The sequence below is a fragment of the Epargyreus clarus genome, unplaced genomic scaffold, assembly GCF_041222505.1.
Source record: "Epargyreus clarus isolate Ecla_fem2 unplaced genomic scaffold, WU_Ecla_fem_2.2 ptg000011l, whole genome shotgun sequence".
Taxonomy (NCBI): domain Eukaryota; kingdom Metazoa; phylum Arthropoda; class Insecta; order Lepidoptera; family Hesperiidae; genus Epargyreus; species Epargyreus clarus.
In genome coordinates this window covers 4974470-4990781 of record NW_027332219.1, presented here as the reverse complement: position 1 = coordinate 4990781, position 16312 = coordinate 4974470, and the positions used below count along the sequence as shown (strand labels likewise).

At 33.1% G+C, this 16312-nt stretch overlaps 1 protein-coding gene across 3 annotated transcripts in view; it reads left to right on the top strand.

The window, feature by feature from the left end:
- Positions 1–8824: 8824 nt before the first annotated feature.
- LOC140745850 (irregular chiasm C-roughest protein) overlaps positions 8825–16312 on the top strand; it is a 132065-nt gene continuing 124577 nt past the window's right edge. For all 3 annotated transcript variants that reach the window (XM_073077778.1, XM_073077779.1, XM_073077776.1), the window contains exon 1: positions 8825–9149. The gene's annotated coding sequence lies outside the window, so the exon portion shown is untranslated. The remainder of the gene's footprint in view (positions 9150–16312) is intronic.

Below are 16312 nucleotides of genomic sequence, written 5' to 3'. Positions count from 1 at the left end.
TAGGCATAAGTTTTTTACCCAAAATATAATACGGTTTTTTGTATAATAATACAACTACATAGATGTTTTTCCTAATAACTATAATAATATCTTATAGTATAAAAACATAGAGTTTCTTGCGCCGCTTCTTCTCCATAGCGAAATACCTTCCGAAGCGGTGGTAGTTTGTTGACTTTCAAAAAGTATTCTATATGAATCAATTTTGAATAAATGAGATTTGAATTTGAATTTGAATTTGAATTGTCTGAATTAAGTACCACATATTGTGGTCATTACTGTCCATAGACATCAGTTATAGATTTCGAATGGACCGAAAATCTTATCGCAGATCGATCACAGATGCGGGTTTCCTTTCAGAGTGAATAGCAAAGGATTAGGCCCAGCATCATGAGCAGGTTGCTAGAGTTCACACATCTTTACTTTTATGCAGATTTACCAATAAACCGAGTTACAGTTGATTTTTTTAATACTTAAGTAGCGGCAAGCGTGTAGTCCACTTAATGGTATGTGGCTACTGCCCATTGATATTTGTAATCAATCTCAGATAAGATTAAATCTCTACCTGAGGTTGACTACAGACACACTGCTACCCTTGAGGACTAAGTTGGAACGCATCATCAACACTGCTGTTATAAGGCAGATATAAATGTGGCGGTGTTGCCTCCGAAGCCGAAGCCTCTACCACCTTCAAAATAGACGTTAAATATGCACATCACTTCGAAAAACTACTAAAGGTTTCTACTACTACTAAAGGTTTCTGGGACTCAAACAAGGGAATCTTTGTTTAAAAGAGATTTATATTATCACACCTTTGAAACAACCAAAGTCACGGGCAGAAACTACCTATAAATTTCACCGTGCGAATATTTTTTAAGCAAACTTCGACGAATAATTCTTCGAGGGATCCCTTTTGATTCTCGCGAGATGTCATCGATTGATTGGTTTTTAAGAAACCAAATTCCTATTCATGCTGTTGACAAATTGTTTTAATGTCTTCTTGTTGAATTTCATCACGTTTTGCTTTTTAAGCTTGCGATACCGTGTAAAATGAATGAAATGAATTGATTTTATTGCAATATTAAATCTGTGTATATTTTATTTTTATTTTGTATTTTATTGATGTTATACAGGCAGTTTAAAATCATATAGTAGGTATATTTTTTTACCAAATATATTTATCATCAACCCATTATTGTCCCACTGCTGGGTACGGGTCTCCTCTCAGAATGAGAAGGATTAGGCCATAGTCCACCGCGCTGGCCAAGTGCGTATTGGTAGACTTCACATACTTTTTTAAACTTTTTGTTTAATGATTTCTCAGGCATGCAGGTTTCCTCACGATGTTTCCTGCACCGTTTAAGCAAGTGATAAGTAATTCACAATTTACAAATACAAATACCTATATGAGAGCAGTGCAAAGTACGTTGAGACCTTCCCCGGTTGTGGTTAAAGACCAGTTACCACCAGTGGAACATAAAAAGCATAGTAGCCATATAAGTATGTTGGTTTACTATAACTTGTTTTTATGAACCAATGAATATACTGTGAATGATTAAGTTGGTTATAACATAAAATTAGTAGTAGGTACAATGACATCGTTTTTTCAAGAAATAACCTCCACCTTTATTATTTAAGCTTACGAACGTCAGAGTAACTATATATAATGACAAAAGATTTTTATTATGAAATTAAAGTAACATGCCAGTATGCAGTCCGTCGAAGGTGGTAGATCCCATTGTGGTTCAAATCCGGTGGCACCATCGCCACCGTGACGTTCCAGCTTAGTCCTCAGGGGAAGCGGCGCATCTGTGGCCGACCTCAGGTAGGAACATGTAATCCTATCTGGTGTTGTTTACAGAGGTCCATGGGCAGCAGTTGTCACTTAACATCAGGTGGACTGCATGCTCGTTTACTGTATTATAAAAAAAATCATGGTAAGTACCCACTACTTTCTGGATACAGTATTATCAGGTTTGTGCAGGTTTAAAGTTATAAGGTTGGCTACTGAAGGGTATTTATTAGAACTATCTCAGACTCGTACAAGTCTATCCCTTACCACACCCTTCAAACCAGAACACAGCAGCGCTTAACACATAATGATGTTAAGATCTCTCTTTCCCCATAGTGATGTAACAATCACTTAGATAACCTATTGTTAAGGCTCGGTTCACATGGGCGACAAAGAATCGCATCAACGCAGTTCTTGTTAAACACCTATTGTTAAGTTTCCGTGTTTGTTTTCTACGATTTCTATATTATTTAATTGTTTTAATTATATAAATAGAAAACTTTCTCATACAATTAGTGCGACCTTTAGGATTAAATGATTTTTATATTTATTTAACTATGTGCTTCATTCAATTCAATTTATTCTCTCTTTTATGTTTGTTTTTACTTAACCTGCATGTAGTCTACACCTTTAATTATAACACTTATGTGTTTTGTTGTATATAATCTATATAAATGTACATGTTGGTGTTCAATAAATAAAATAAAAAAGAAACTAAACCGAGTCATGCTTGACTAAGTTTGTTATTAATTAAGGGTTTTTATTGAAACTTCGCGAAGTGTTAATTTTTATTATTTTTTTATTTTCAAAGGCCCTTGTAGCAAAAAAGTATATAATTATTATTATACAGAAATATATGAAAAGTGGAATAATTGTATATTATACCAGCTGACCCGGTAAACGTTGTGTTGCCATATAAATAAAAAAATAAGGCTGAACAACCCTTATCACTTAGGGGTATGAAAAATAGATAGTAGCCGATTCTCAGACCTACTGAATATGCATGTAAAATTTGATGAAAATCGGTAAAGCCGTTTCGGAGGACTACGGTAACTAACATTGTGACACGAGAATTTTATATATAAGATGTACATGGTTTGACCGGGAAGGTACCGCCAACCCTATGTATAGCGCAGTTTGAAGCAGTGAAGGGCATGCCGGTACCCTAGGATTCCCTCAGTAGTGGGTGCCTTTAGCACACACAAAGACGAGTATAAACACCCTCCCCATAACAAGTTTTCATTTTTCAGATCTTTGTATGGGCGGTGACCGAACCCAGAACCCTTTGAGCTTTAGACAAGTATGGTGATCGTTCTGTCACGTGGATCGTTATACTATCAGGTGGACTGCATGCTTGATTGATACTTCAATCGTAAAATAAACTTAGCAGTGATAGCTTACTGGTTAAGAAACTCCGAGGTTCAAATCTCAGGCACGCATCTCTGATTTTTCAAAAGTTATGTGCGTATTAGAAATTAATTATTACTTGCTAAACGGTGATGGAAAACATCGTGAGGAAACCTGCTTACCTGAGAGATTTATAAAAAAAAAGTCTCACAAAGGTATGTGAAGTCCACCAATACGCTCTTGGCCAGCGCGGTGGACTATGGCCTAATCCTTCTCATTCTGAGAGGAGCCCTGTGCCCAGCAGTGGGACAGTAATGGGTAGTTGATGATGAAAAAAAACTTTATTAAGGTCTTATCAACAACTAGTTAAATGAGCACATAACATATTTTTCTAATTTTCCTATCCGGAGAACAATGACATTGTAGCAGATAGGAAATTACGGTAATCCTCAATCGAGCGATGTTTTGTGTGGGAGACAGTCTTATTGTGTTAAGGTGGGGTTACACTCTCGACGAATTGAGTAGGTCTTTATTTTTTATCTATATTTGAATTTATAGAAGTTATGCTGCTTTTGCAGCGGAGACATTCTTATTGTGGCGTTAAGGTCGCGTTACACTCTCGCCGAATTAGGTAGTTAATTTTGAAATTATATTTTTTCGGGCGTTTGGAAACGATGTGTGATTTATTAAATACCGATACTTTTTAGGGTTCCGTACCCAAAGGGTAAAAACAAAAACCTATTACTAAGCCTCCGCTGTCTATCAATCTATACGTCTGTCACAGGGCTCTATCTCCTAAAACGTAATAGATAGGTACTTGAATTTTTTACGGAATATATAAAGTGGTTGCCGCTATAACAAAGAATCCCAGAAGTAAAAAAAACGTTCGGGTACGGAACCCTAAAAAGGAATTTGGTGTTTTATCTTCCATTACAGTTAACAATTAATGAAAGTTAAGCGCAATATAAAGTAAATAACAAAAATGATTCGTAATAATATTCGAACCACACTTTTCATTGTTACATTTACAGTAGTTTCCTTCAAAACTAGGGTTTGTTACGGCAAAATTGATAGACCGTACCCGTAACTTTCTCGTGTCTTTTTCCGCAGCATGTGCCAATAGACAATTGATTGAACAAACGGAACGTAAAGACTCTGAAAGCCCATAAAAGAGCCGTTGTGTTTGAAACGTCAAAGAGGTCTTTATTCGGACTTTTATTCGCTGGTGAAATTGTTCCTATTCCTGTATTATGACAGTCAAGCGCTGCTGTTCTGGTTTAGCTATGGTAAGGTATAGATAATTACATAAGGCGTTTTAGCTTAGTCCTCAGGACATTGAAGTGTGGCCAACTTCAAATAGGATTCAAATATTATTTGGAATTGATTTATTATATCTATGAGTAACAGTGGCAACTTGCTCTCAGGTAGACGATTTTCTCGTTTGGTACTTTAAAGTTGTATAAAAAAAATAAAAATCAATCAAAGTAAATATTTATTTTTCTTAATTCTTCCCCTAAAGGGGTTAAAATTATTAATAAAAGTTGAAGGCAATATTAAAGCCTTACAGAAATAATACCTCATATGCGTGAGCTGTAGTACTTTTTGTTCTATAATACAAGTTTAAAACTAGGGGTTGTTACGGCAATAAATAGACCGTACACGTAACTTTCTCGTGTCTTTTTCCGCAGCATGTGCCAATAGACAATTGATTGAACAAACGGAACGTAAAGACTCTGAAAGCCCATAAAAGAGCCGTTTTGTTTGAAACGTCAAAGAGGTCTTTATTTCGGACTTTTGTTCGCTAGTGAAATTGTTACTCGTACTATTTCTGCATTGTGATAGTCAAGTGTCAGTTCTCCTTTAGTTATGGTAAGACAGCGACACGAGGCGTTTTAATTTAGTCCTTAGGGCTAGCAATGCATCTGTGGTTAACCTCAGATAGAATTCAAATAATTTTGAGATTTATTAAATAAGTCTATGGGCGACAGTGGACACGTTATCAGCTAGACGATATGCTCGTTTAGTACTTCAAATTTATAAAACAAAATTCAAAATCAATCAAAACAAACACTTTTCATTATTTAAAATGCCCCTGTTTATTAAAATCGTACCCTAAGGGGGTTAAAATTATTAATCAAAGTAGTAATCTTAAAGTGTTACAGAAAATATACGTTATGTGTAAACTGTAAACTTTTTATTTCATAGTAGAAGTTCAAAACTAGGGGTTGTTACGGCAATAAATAGACCGTACCCGTAACTTTCTCGTGTCTTTTTCCGCAGCATGTGCCAATAGACAATTGATTGAACAAACGGAACGTAAAGACTCTGAAAGCCCATAAAAGAGCCGTTGTGTTTGAAACGTCAAAGAGGTCTTTATTTCGGACTTTTGTTCGCTACTGAAATCATTCCTATTCCTGTATAGTCATGCTGTTTTAGTAGTCTAGTTATGGTAACGCAGAGATACTTACATGAGGCGTTATTTTTTTATATATAATACAGGAGTAGAAGACGAGTATGCAGTCCACATGATGGTAAATGGCTACTGCCTCCCATGGACATCTGTAATCAACACCAGAGAGGATCAGATATTCCTTCCATCCTTTTTTTTTTGTAAAACAGGTATTTTTTATAACAAGTAAATACCATTTTCAAGTTTAATTATTTTATGACATTCTAATAGCTGTCATAACCAACTATATATGTATTGAAAATATGAATTTTATTGCAAAAGTACTAAATCTTAAATAGAAATCAAAAGTATATTATATATGTTTGTGCTTTAAAAAGTTCTGATTCACAATTATCAGCATACCGAAGAATGCTACTTATTATGTATAAATTTAAATTATGTCTTCAATATTTAGAAACTATGACTTCTATAGTTTTAGAAATTCTAAAGGAATACCGGAAAAAATGAATTTATCACAACGCATTTTATTTTAAATCTCGTTCGAAAAGAGTTCTTATAACGTCGCCGAGATTGTAGAGCCTCCTAATAATTTATAATCTTGCGTGGAGTAGAGGTTGATACAAGGTCGACTCTCTACCGTGTGAACAGATGTTATGCCTTTAACTAGCTTACTTTTACTTGATATAATACTGTAGCACTGCCATGAGTTTACAAAATTATTACTCGCTAGCGAATGCGTAAAATAAATGTATGAAAAATTGTACAGCGCCTCTGGTGGTTACTCGTAGAACTAAAATCCGTAGTGGCGTAACTCGATACGTAAAAAACATATCGAAATCAAATCGCTAGCGAATGTCATTATGATCTATTGCCATACAAATTCGGTCCCATGAGTCATTAATTTGACAGACGTTGTCAAGAAATACCGTAACGATAGTAGTTATGTTATTCACTAGCAAAATGACAATAGTTTTCTATTTACCATTTCTATAGTGGCGTTTCTATGCCAACTCATGGTAGTGCTACTGTAGTTAATACTATGAAGTACAATGTACCGTATTCTGTTCTACTGTTTATGGAAGATTAGTTGGTTATTATGTGTTGGTTCGTTATTAGTTAAAAATTATTAAGGAAATATATTATTTAGTTATTTTTTTTAAATTAATATTGTTGTTAATATTGTTGCTAAAATTAATTGGCTTAGTGTGTAGAGCTTTAATCGTTTGGTAGTTAGAAAATTTGGTAGTTTGTTTTGGTAGGTAAATTTGTGGTTCGACTCCAGCGGCACCACCGTCACACCTATTTCTGTCTAATAGCTGCAGTGTAAGCGCTGCTGTGTTCTGGTTTGAAATGTGTGGTAAGGAATACATATTTTCCGAGGCATTCCAGCTTACTCTTCAGGGATAACGGCCCTTCTGTGGCTGACCACAGGTAGGAATCTTGTCTTACCTGGATAGATTACTGGTCGATTATAAGTTTCCATAGATGTATATACAAAAACGAGCTTTTTCTCGCGGCTTCGCTCGCGGTACGAAGTAATATTTTCATCCCCTATTTTATCCCCTTGGGGGTAGAATTGACACAATCCTTTCTTAGCGGATACCTACGTCATAGCATCTATCTGCATGCCAAATTTCAGTCCGACCCGTCCAGTGGTTTGGGCTGTGCGTTGATAGATCACTATGTCAGTCAGTCACCTTTAAGTTATATATATTTAGTAAATGATGTATGATGGTGCAATGACAGCCTTATGGTTAAGAAAATCGGCCTCTCGATTGACGAGTTCAAAGCCCAGGCGCCTCTGATTTTTTAAAATTATGTGCGTATAAGAAATTAATTATCACTTCCTTAAACGGTGACGGAAAACATCGTGAGGAAACCTGCATACCGGAGAGATTAAAAAAAAATCTCAAACGTATCTGAAGTCTACCAATACGCACTTGGCCAGCGCGGCGGACTATGGCCTAATGCTTCTCAGTCTGAGAGGAGACCCGTGCCCCGCAATGGGACAGTAATGGTTTGACGATGATAATATACAAAAATTACAGAGCTTCTGTTAAATATCTCAGTACTGGTATCGTCCCGAGTATAAACTTGCCCATCTAATACCGAACAATAACTTAAATTATTTAAGGAATTAACCTTAATTATAGAGTAATTTTAAAGTGCTACTCAAAGTTTTTCAAGCAATAATTATTAATTCATCAGTTGAAACGAAGAAAACTTCATTATAAATATAAGATGGATAATTACAGGCATTAGACCAAACTTATTCGATACTTTAATGGGTATAAATAGTTTAAAAGCTTTGGTAAAACAAAGTCGAAAAAGTATGTTAAATATTTTGTTGTTAAATATAATGTTAAAGTCCACTGCTACAACTCGTTCTAATTTAGTCCTCAGAGACATACAGAAATGTTGTCTACATAAGAGTCCGCTTTTTATAGTCCGCGTAAAACAGATAGTCCGCTCTGAATATAGAAATGAATCACGTCTCCATAGCTAATTGTATGACTATACTTGCTTGCAACAACTTCAGAGCGGACTAGCAGTTTGGCGCGGACCATAACAAACATTATATAACTATATTTAAAAAAAAATAAGTCGAGTCAAGATTTAAATAATAAGTTTATGCTTAAACAGACGTCTCAATAATAAGATATTTGGTTGAATAAAATATACCTGTTATTAATTAAAACAAGTTTTTATAGTATTGTACCTATAGTATAACATTTTGGACTAAGAACAATTACACTTCCAGTCTTCGATATCCTATTGTATTTTGAGATTAGTTTCATATGTCCATACACGGCCTATTATCAGATAGTTACTAATTACATAAGTAGTTAGTAATTATTATAAAAATTAAAACCAGACTGCGTAAAAATGTTTTACTGAATATTTGTGTCACTCCCACGATTTAGACGAATTCAACGTCACCACAATGTTAACATCCGTCAAACCATTTGGATAGTACAGCGTGCTAAAAAATTTGATATAGGTCCATACACTCGGAAAACATTACACTGAAGAGTCGGGTAAAAACAACAATAATAAACTTAGAAACTTTGAGAAAAAACAAAAATATTAATAATGTAAAAATATATTTCAATTTTAAATATAGAACAATATAAGTCACAACTTATAATTCAATTTACCAATCACAACACTATCATATCGGCCTCAAATCATCGTAGCGTAGCGTAGTACGTAGTAAGCTCTTGGCTTATGGCCTACGCATAAGCACAACTGCTTATCAAACTTTCCATCCAGTGAGAAATAAGCCGTCAGTGCATTGACAACGCGCGTTCTATACAGACGCTCTTTGTAAGTCACGTTGACATACGTTTCGCGCCTAACTTTCGAATATTATTTTATCTGTGGTAATTGTACTTTTGCGCATAATAATTACAAAACTGTTTTATTTTTGTTATGCTCACGGATATTTGAATTTCGCGCCAAGTATACATGTTTAAGCTGTTGTTTTCTGAAGCGCGGAAAAGTTTTGTTTTAATTTCGTGTGACATTGTGTTTTAAGTGGATTTCGTGTTTTAAGTGGTTTTAACATTGACTTTTTTGGATTTATTGCTGGATTTAGGATAGGTAAGTAATTTCTTTTTGTTTTCTTATATTAATACATAGTTTAAATCACTGGTTAATTTGAAAATAAATAGTACATTACAATACGAGGACGAAAAATTTTTTTCTGACTCGTGTGATTGCAGTCCTCGCCTGCGGCTCGGCCTGCAAACTCACACTTGTCAGAAAAAAATTTTTCGTCCTCGTATTGTAATGTACTATTATATTACGGGGTCGGAAATGGGGGTTTTGCGCACGCGAAGCGTGCGTAAAACGTCCATTTACGCACGCCGTGATATAAAATAATTTAAGTAATCTGAAACATTTGTTTCCCAAAAAATAAATTATTTTTATTCAATAGTCATTGTAATACAATACTTTATAATTTATTAACAATACAACTTAACTTTTTATTTTTATGAATCACAATACATGCAAAAAATCTGTAAATCAAAAGATATTTTTTACAGTTTATTAAATTCAAAATAAGAAACAAAGTTTTCTTCACATAACACATACAAAGTGTTTCAGAAAATCTACCAAGAGATGGCGTTAGCATACACATCTAAGGATCGTATTATTAGATTACAAAGTTCTAGAAATCCCAGCTAGTCTAGGGACCATTTAAGTTAATTAAATAAACAACTATTGAGTTTAGTAATGGCATTGAGATTATTTTAAGCCAGCGAGAGTTTTATTTTAGCAAATACGACGAATTATTTTTAATAATAATTTTGTTGATTAAAGTAATTGAATTAGGTATTAATAATATTTTGATAAATATCCAAAGGTACCTTTTAAGGTCTCTTAATTGGTTTAGCAAGTAATTTGAGTCTAAAGTTACGTTCATAATTATTTCGTAAAAAACTGAAACTCGGCTGAAGAGTACAAAGTTTTAATTTTGGAGCGAGAGTTTAGAAAATATGTGTTTATTACGACATAAAAGACGTAGGTGTTGGTATGGGGAACAAATAGATGGAAATAGTCGAACTAGATAGAACTTTATCGCCTTATTAACATTAACCACCTACCTATCTTCTATCAAGAAAGACTTTGTTATCTGGATGCATATCATGGAAACCCAGGAACATACACTACCAGGGGTCACCCATCCCATTCCTGACCGCGCGTGACGTTACTTAACTTTTATAAATCCATTACGTTACACAAGCCTCCTATACTCCTATACGAAATTTTGCCACATAATAAAAAACAAACATGTTTAAACAATATTTCTTTACAAATTAGCCACAGTTTTCAAACTTCACGCAAACCCGTAGCGAAACGCTTTACCAAATTAAAGAAACGTGTGCTTTGATCTCACCAAGAGTAAAACAAACGAACTTTCAATAAAAAAGATATTATAAAGTAGCCCTAACAAAAAGCGGTATACCGAGATGAAACCGGCACCAAACCGCTTCGCTGTTAACAAAACAGTCGATTTAAACCTTATAAGTATTGTAATAAACGCGCTCTGATGTTACCGAACTGAAAAACTAAGTGGTTGCTTAACAACTCAGTTTTATAGCCAACGAAACGAAATCCCTTCTATTTTAATCGTTATTCTTACAGTAATAGAAGAGTTGTTTACATAGACAGAACGCATATCTAATATGCTCATCCGACAAATTATTCTTACCATTTCAAATGTATGTGTATGCGATTTTCGTTGTTATTTCAATCCCATAAGAGCGTTCTGTATTCAGATGATAGAAACAAACTTTTACTTTGTTTTTATAAGGGCCGGTTTGGATAGTATTCGTTAAGGACTCGTAATTAGGACAGGTGTTCAGTGCAAGGATTTTTTTTCCGAATAAAGCCTATTTTCAACCCTCCGCGGTCGGTTGATAAACGAATTATTGTTATTATCGGCTGTAAAATTTTACGATGTTACGTGTTATTGGATGGAGGTGAACGTAAAACGTGAAGTAAACAATTATTACGTACTTTATTAATTATTTGGGACTATCTGTGTTTACGATTTTATGCAGTACTAAAAATATGTAACAAGGTATCTTAAAATATCACCGTTAGGTAATATAAAACCGGTTTATTTCTTTGAAGTTAACATCCAACACATTTAAAAAGAATACGGAGTAAAATAAAAAATAAACAATTTAAATTAAAATTACTTAGAAAAAATATCGGTTGATGATATTAAGATAAATATATTAATTTAATCGTATGTTATTGAAACAATATATTATTATTATTATATTATTATATTGTAGAAGGGAAACACATTTTTTCTTGCGTATATTTCATAATTCCGAAGAAAAGAAAAAAATGTAAATAATCAATAATAATTTCCATTTTATACTATGAAGAATATAAATATGAATTTAAAAGCAAACCCTAATTATAATCAATGTTCTACTTGAGGTCGGGAAGACAGGAAAATAGATAAAACATCGATATTTTTATATTATAATAGGTACGCAAATAATACAAATAAAAAATTTTAAAACATCTAAAATGTTTTTAAATATCGCTATAATACGTAATCACAAATAATGACAGTAGACACTTCAATTGTATTTGTAATATAAAAACATTAATAGATATAACGATGTTCACCCAAACATTCCACAAACATACCGCCGCAGGCTAAAATTAAATAACCACGTCGCATTGAAAGATTAGCAAATTGAATAGACGGCATTATTTACGGCAAGAAATAACCGGTTATAAATGGCGTTAAATCTTGCAATTGATTTTTTCAACAGTTGTAGTGTTAAGAATTTTACAAGCGAAAACAAACTCTGCAGTTGGAGTGTTAAAGTTAATTTTACAAATACGTTTAGGGTTAATTTTTAACACTTACATCGCCTACGCGAAATTGTTAACGGTATTTTTTAGAGATATGGCGGTTTGAAATAGAAAACAATCAATTTTGTCTTCTGTCTGCCAACAAATGTGCTCGTTATGGAATAAAAGGAAATTGTATAAAGATACCTTTTGTGACCATCCTTTATTAATATCTGGGAATTATTTTATATCTTTATATAAAGCAACCACCTGACTGGACACCTGATTGTAAGTTGATACCTTCGCCGACCTTCAGATTTTTATAAGCTTTTTTGCATGGGGAGTTTTGCGGGTAAGAAATGCTTAAAAAAGCAGTTCAGCTGCAACTTACGCCTGTAAAAATAGAATATTATATAGTATAGATTCAATCGATTTATATGGAACTTTAACTTTAGTGTGATTCTTTGGAGGATGGTAAATAGGTAGACATTCTAGAATACCTAATGTCAAAGCTGTAAACGTAAAGGAAGCCATTGTGTCTCCAAAATAGTTATATTCAAGAACCTGTCAGCCAGCCAGTAAGCCAGACGGCATTTATGACGAAATAGTTCGGGGAATTCATTTGTGTATTCAATTCATTCATTCAATTATATGAAATGAAATGAAATATTTATTTTGTATAGGCCAACGGCGGCACTTACAAATTGTCAGTTACAATATTTTTCTTAAACTACTACTGGATCGGAACGCGACCTCTACTGAGAAATAGCAATAGACCAAAGGATGAGAAGTATCATCCACCAATTATTACGAATTTGTAATAATATTATTTTATATCATTATTTTATATCAATATATACATGATTACCATAGCAAATGTGTGTGATCCGTTTTATCGTAAACTACTGAACGTTCTGATTCTGATTTTAAATATAGAAGTAGCAGATGAGATATCGTCCATCAAATTATTATAAGACAGATATAGATGTGGAGGTGATGTTACCGTCAATTCGATATCTACTCTAAAATCTTAAATAATTAAGTTAAGTGATATTGCAATCAACCAATTATAAGGAACATAACAAGTAATTAATTAAAAAAATCAAAAACCCGACTGCACCAAAAAGGCTGAAGTAGAATTTCCAAAAGCAGTGAAATAGGCATTTCATTATATTTATCCAGAAAGCCAAATACAAAGTTTCATAGTAGGTGTCTGCTTCAAAAACCAAAGATGTTCAAATAATATTATCCTATTTTATCCTCGTAGTGCTCATTTACTGTCTAAAATTCCAACACGCTTAAGTTCATCGGTTTCCCTTTGCGTTGATCTCTGGCAAAGCAACTCACTCATTTAGTCGGACAGTCATCTCGATGTATATATAGGAGTATATATGTACTAGCTGAACCGGAAAACGTTGTGTTGCCATATAATAAAAAAATGTTAAGGGTGAACAACCCTTATCACTTAGGGGTAAGAAAAAAAATAGATAGTGGCCGATTCTCAGACCTACTGAATATGTATATAAAATTTTGTGAAAATCGGTGAAGCCGTTTCGGAGGAGTACGGTAACTAACATGAGAATTTTATATATAAGATATATTATTTATTGTATGTGTAATCTCCTCTTAATTTCCTTTCTTTTGACACCCTACTCGATAGGTTTGGTTAACTTTTTTAAAACGTGTTACTATTTCGCGAAAAAATTCACCATTTACGGTCTATAAAATATATAAATACAGTAAATTAAAGTTTCGGTCATTATTTTACCTCCTTAGAGGTAGTATTTCATTATTTTTATCCAACAAGCCTGATACAAAATTTCATAGTGTTTGCTTCAAAATTGACGATTGTTCAAATGAACTTTTAACCCTTATTTTACCCTCTACGAGGTTGATTTTTCGTAGGGGGATAAATAAGTTCGTCCTTGTTCCTATCCAGAAAGCCAAATATAAAATTTTATAGAAGTTGCTTCAAAATTAAAGGATTTCAAAAAAACCGCTTTCCCCTATTTTACCCTCTTAAGGGTAGAATTTCCAAAAGGCCTTTCTTAGTACTTATTTACGCTATATAGAGAACCTATGTGCAAAATTTCAAAACTGTAAAGTCCTTGGTTTAGGCTCTACGTTGATTTCTGAAAAATTAATAAGTCATTTACTTAGTCAGTCAGTCAGTCACCTTGCTGTTTTATATATATACAAATATGTTTTTATAATCTCCGTTTAATTTCCTTTCATTTGGTACCCTACTCGATAGGTTCGGTTAACTTATTTTTTTAAATGTGTTACTATTTCGCGCCAAAAATCCGCCATTTTGATTTTTTTTTACTAACACCTATCTAAGGACACTTGGGTCATTGAGACAAATATAATGAAACCTTAACTGTTGAAATTCATCCAGCCGTTTGTTAGATCGGATCAAATAAAGAAAGACAAACATACAAGATACGCGCGAATAACATAACCCTTCCTTGGCAGTCGGGTAAAAATACTGTACAAAATTGTGCACACTTATTAGGTAAAAAATATCAATATCAATTTTAAGCTGATCTCTGCTTTCTATGTATTTTGTCATTAAAGATATTCCTCCAAAGATCATTTTATGTTGGTAATTGGTTCTATTGTAGTTTATGCTACATAAGTTTGTATTAGGATCGCCTACTTTAATTCTATAATATTTTTCAGACAAATATTGTGGCTGTGAATATTTTATGTTATACTAGTGGTGCCCGCGGCTTCGCCCGCATTTTAAAGAAATAATATAACATACATAAAACGGAAAATTTTTACCTGCATTGGAATGACAGTGGTGCCATCTGTCGAAAATTGGTCTTACCAACTCCCAAACCCTCGTGGGCTATTGGACAACAACTTTGCTAAAGATCATCACTTGATCAAATGCATAGTTTCAGATTCTATAACTACTTACGAATTAAAAATTCATTAAAAAACCTTTTCCCACGGACTAAATTGTGAATCTAAACCATTCTCAAGTTCCCTTGAACACACATTTTCATCAAAATCAGTCCAGTCGTTTAGGAGTTCAGTGACATACACACGCACATAAGAAATATATATATATAAAGATATACCGAAAAGTATTCGGTCACGATTCTTGCTCACGTGTTTAATCCAGTATTATTATTATTGGCTTGCTTAGTAAAGTCATTTGAATTGTTTTCTCTAGTAAATAGTAAAATTATAGGACATGATTACATTTTACTTCTTACATTTTACTTTTACCTACATGCCAACATAAATATATTTTTAGTAACTATAATATTATGTAGTTACATTTTTTTAATTTTGTGATTTTTTTGTGAGATAGTTTTCGGACCATTCATAAAATTTCACACATCAAAAAATCAAATAATATAAAATCGTAAATTTAAAGTAATTTCAAAATTCCGCATTCATCAGAAATGAAATGTTAATAAAATTTTATTTAGACACATGCGATAAAAATTGCAACACGAGACTTCAAATAAATACCAGTATGAACACAACACAATTTTAAAAATAAAATGTAACCTAAATTAAAATATACACGTACAAAATATAAAAAAAAATATATTCAAATGTAGAACGATTTTATTTTTATTGAAAGAAATATAAATAAAAGAGGACGTCAATAAACGTCACACTGTAATGGGTTTAACACTTGCGCTGACGTATCGGTTTTATAACGTTTTTATTTTATTCGTTTTACGAATTCATTTCGATTCCAGAATTTATATGACTTTTTTATAGATGACCGATTTTGCTTAGCTGCTGTGGCATAGCTAATCCAGGGTTAGGATTTCGAGTTTTTTGTTATAAAAATGGACGTGTGCCTCCATCGATGCAACTACGAATATGTACAGGCTGATGTTAAGGTATTTTTGCTGTTATATCTAAAATCGCAGAAGTTGTGAGACAAATATTAACGAAACTATTTTATGTAATATTGGTGGCCTATTTACTATGATTTAGACATTATACATGCACGGTTCCTACGAAACTTTTATAGAAAGGAGGGAAAGGAATGTACTCGTATATTGTCAATAAAAACAATAAAAAGAACAACTAGATAAAATTTTGGCAAACAGTTGCCAAAATTTCAGAGACACAGGTCTGTGAAATTTTACTACAAAAAACAAAAAAGTTTGACAACCAAAACATAAAAGTCGGCAACGTCATCAAACTAAAGTTATTTACATAAATTAAATAACATTGTAACTAAATACGGTAGATTCCTACACTGTATATTGGCAACATAGTATACAGTAAAAATATGCAAGGTTTAAAAAATATACGGTAGATCTACTGTAATCACAGTGCATCTGGAAGCACTGCCTTAGACAAAAGGGTTATATTATATGTATGCGTTTGTACGTTATTTTTATTGATTTAATGTATTTTCTATGTATTAAAAATAGCCTTATGCACTTCTACTCTATATA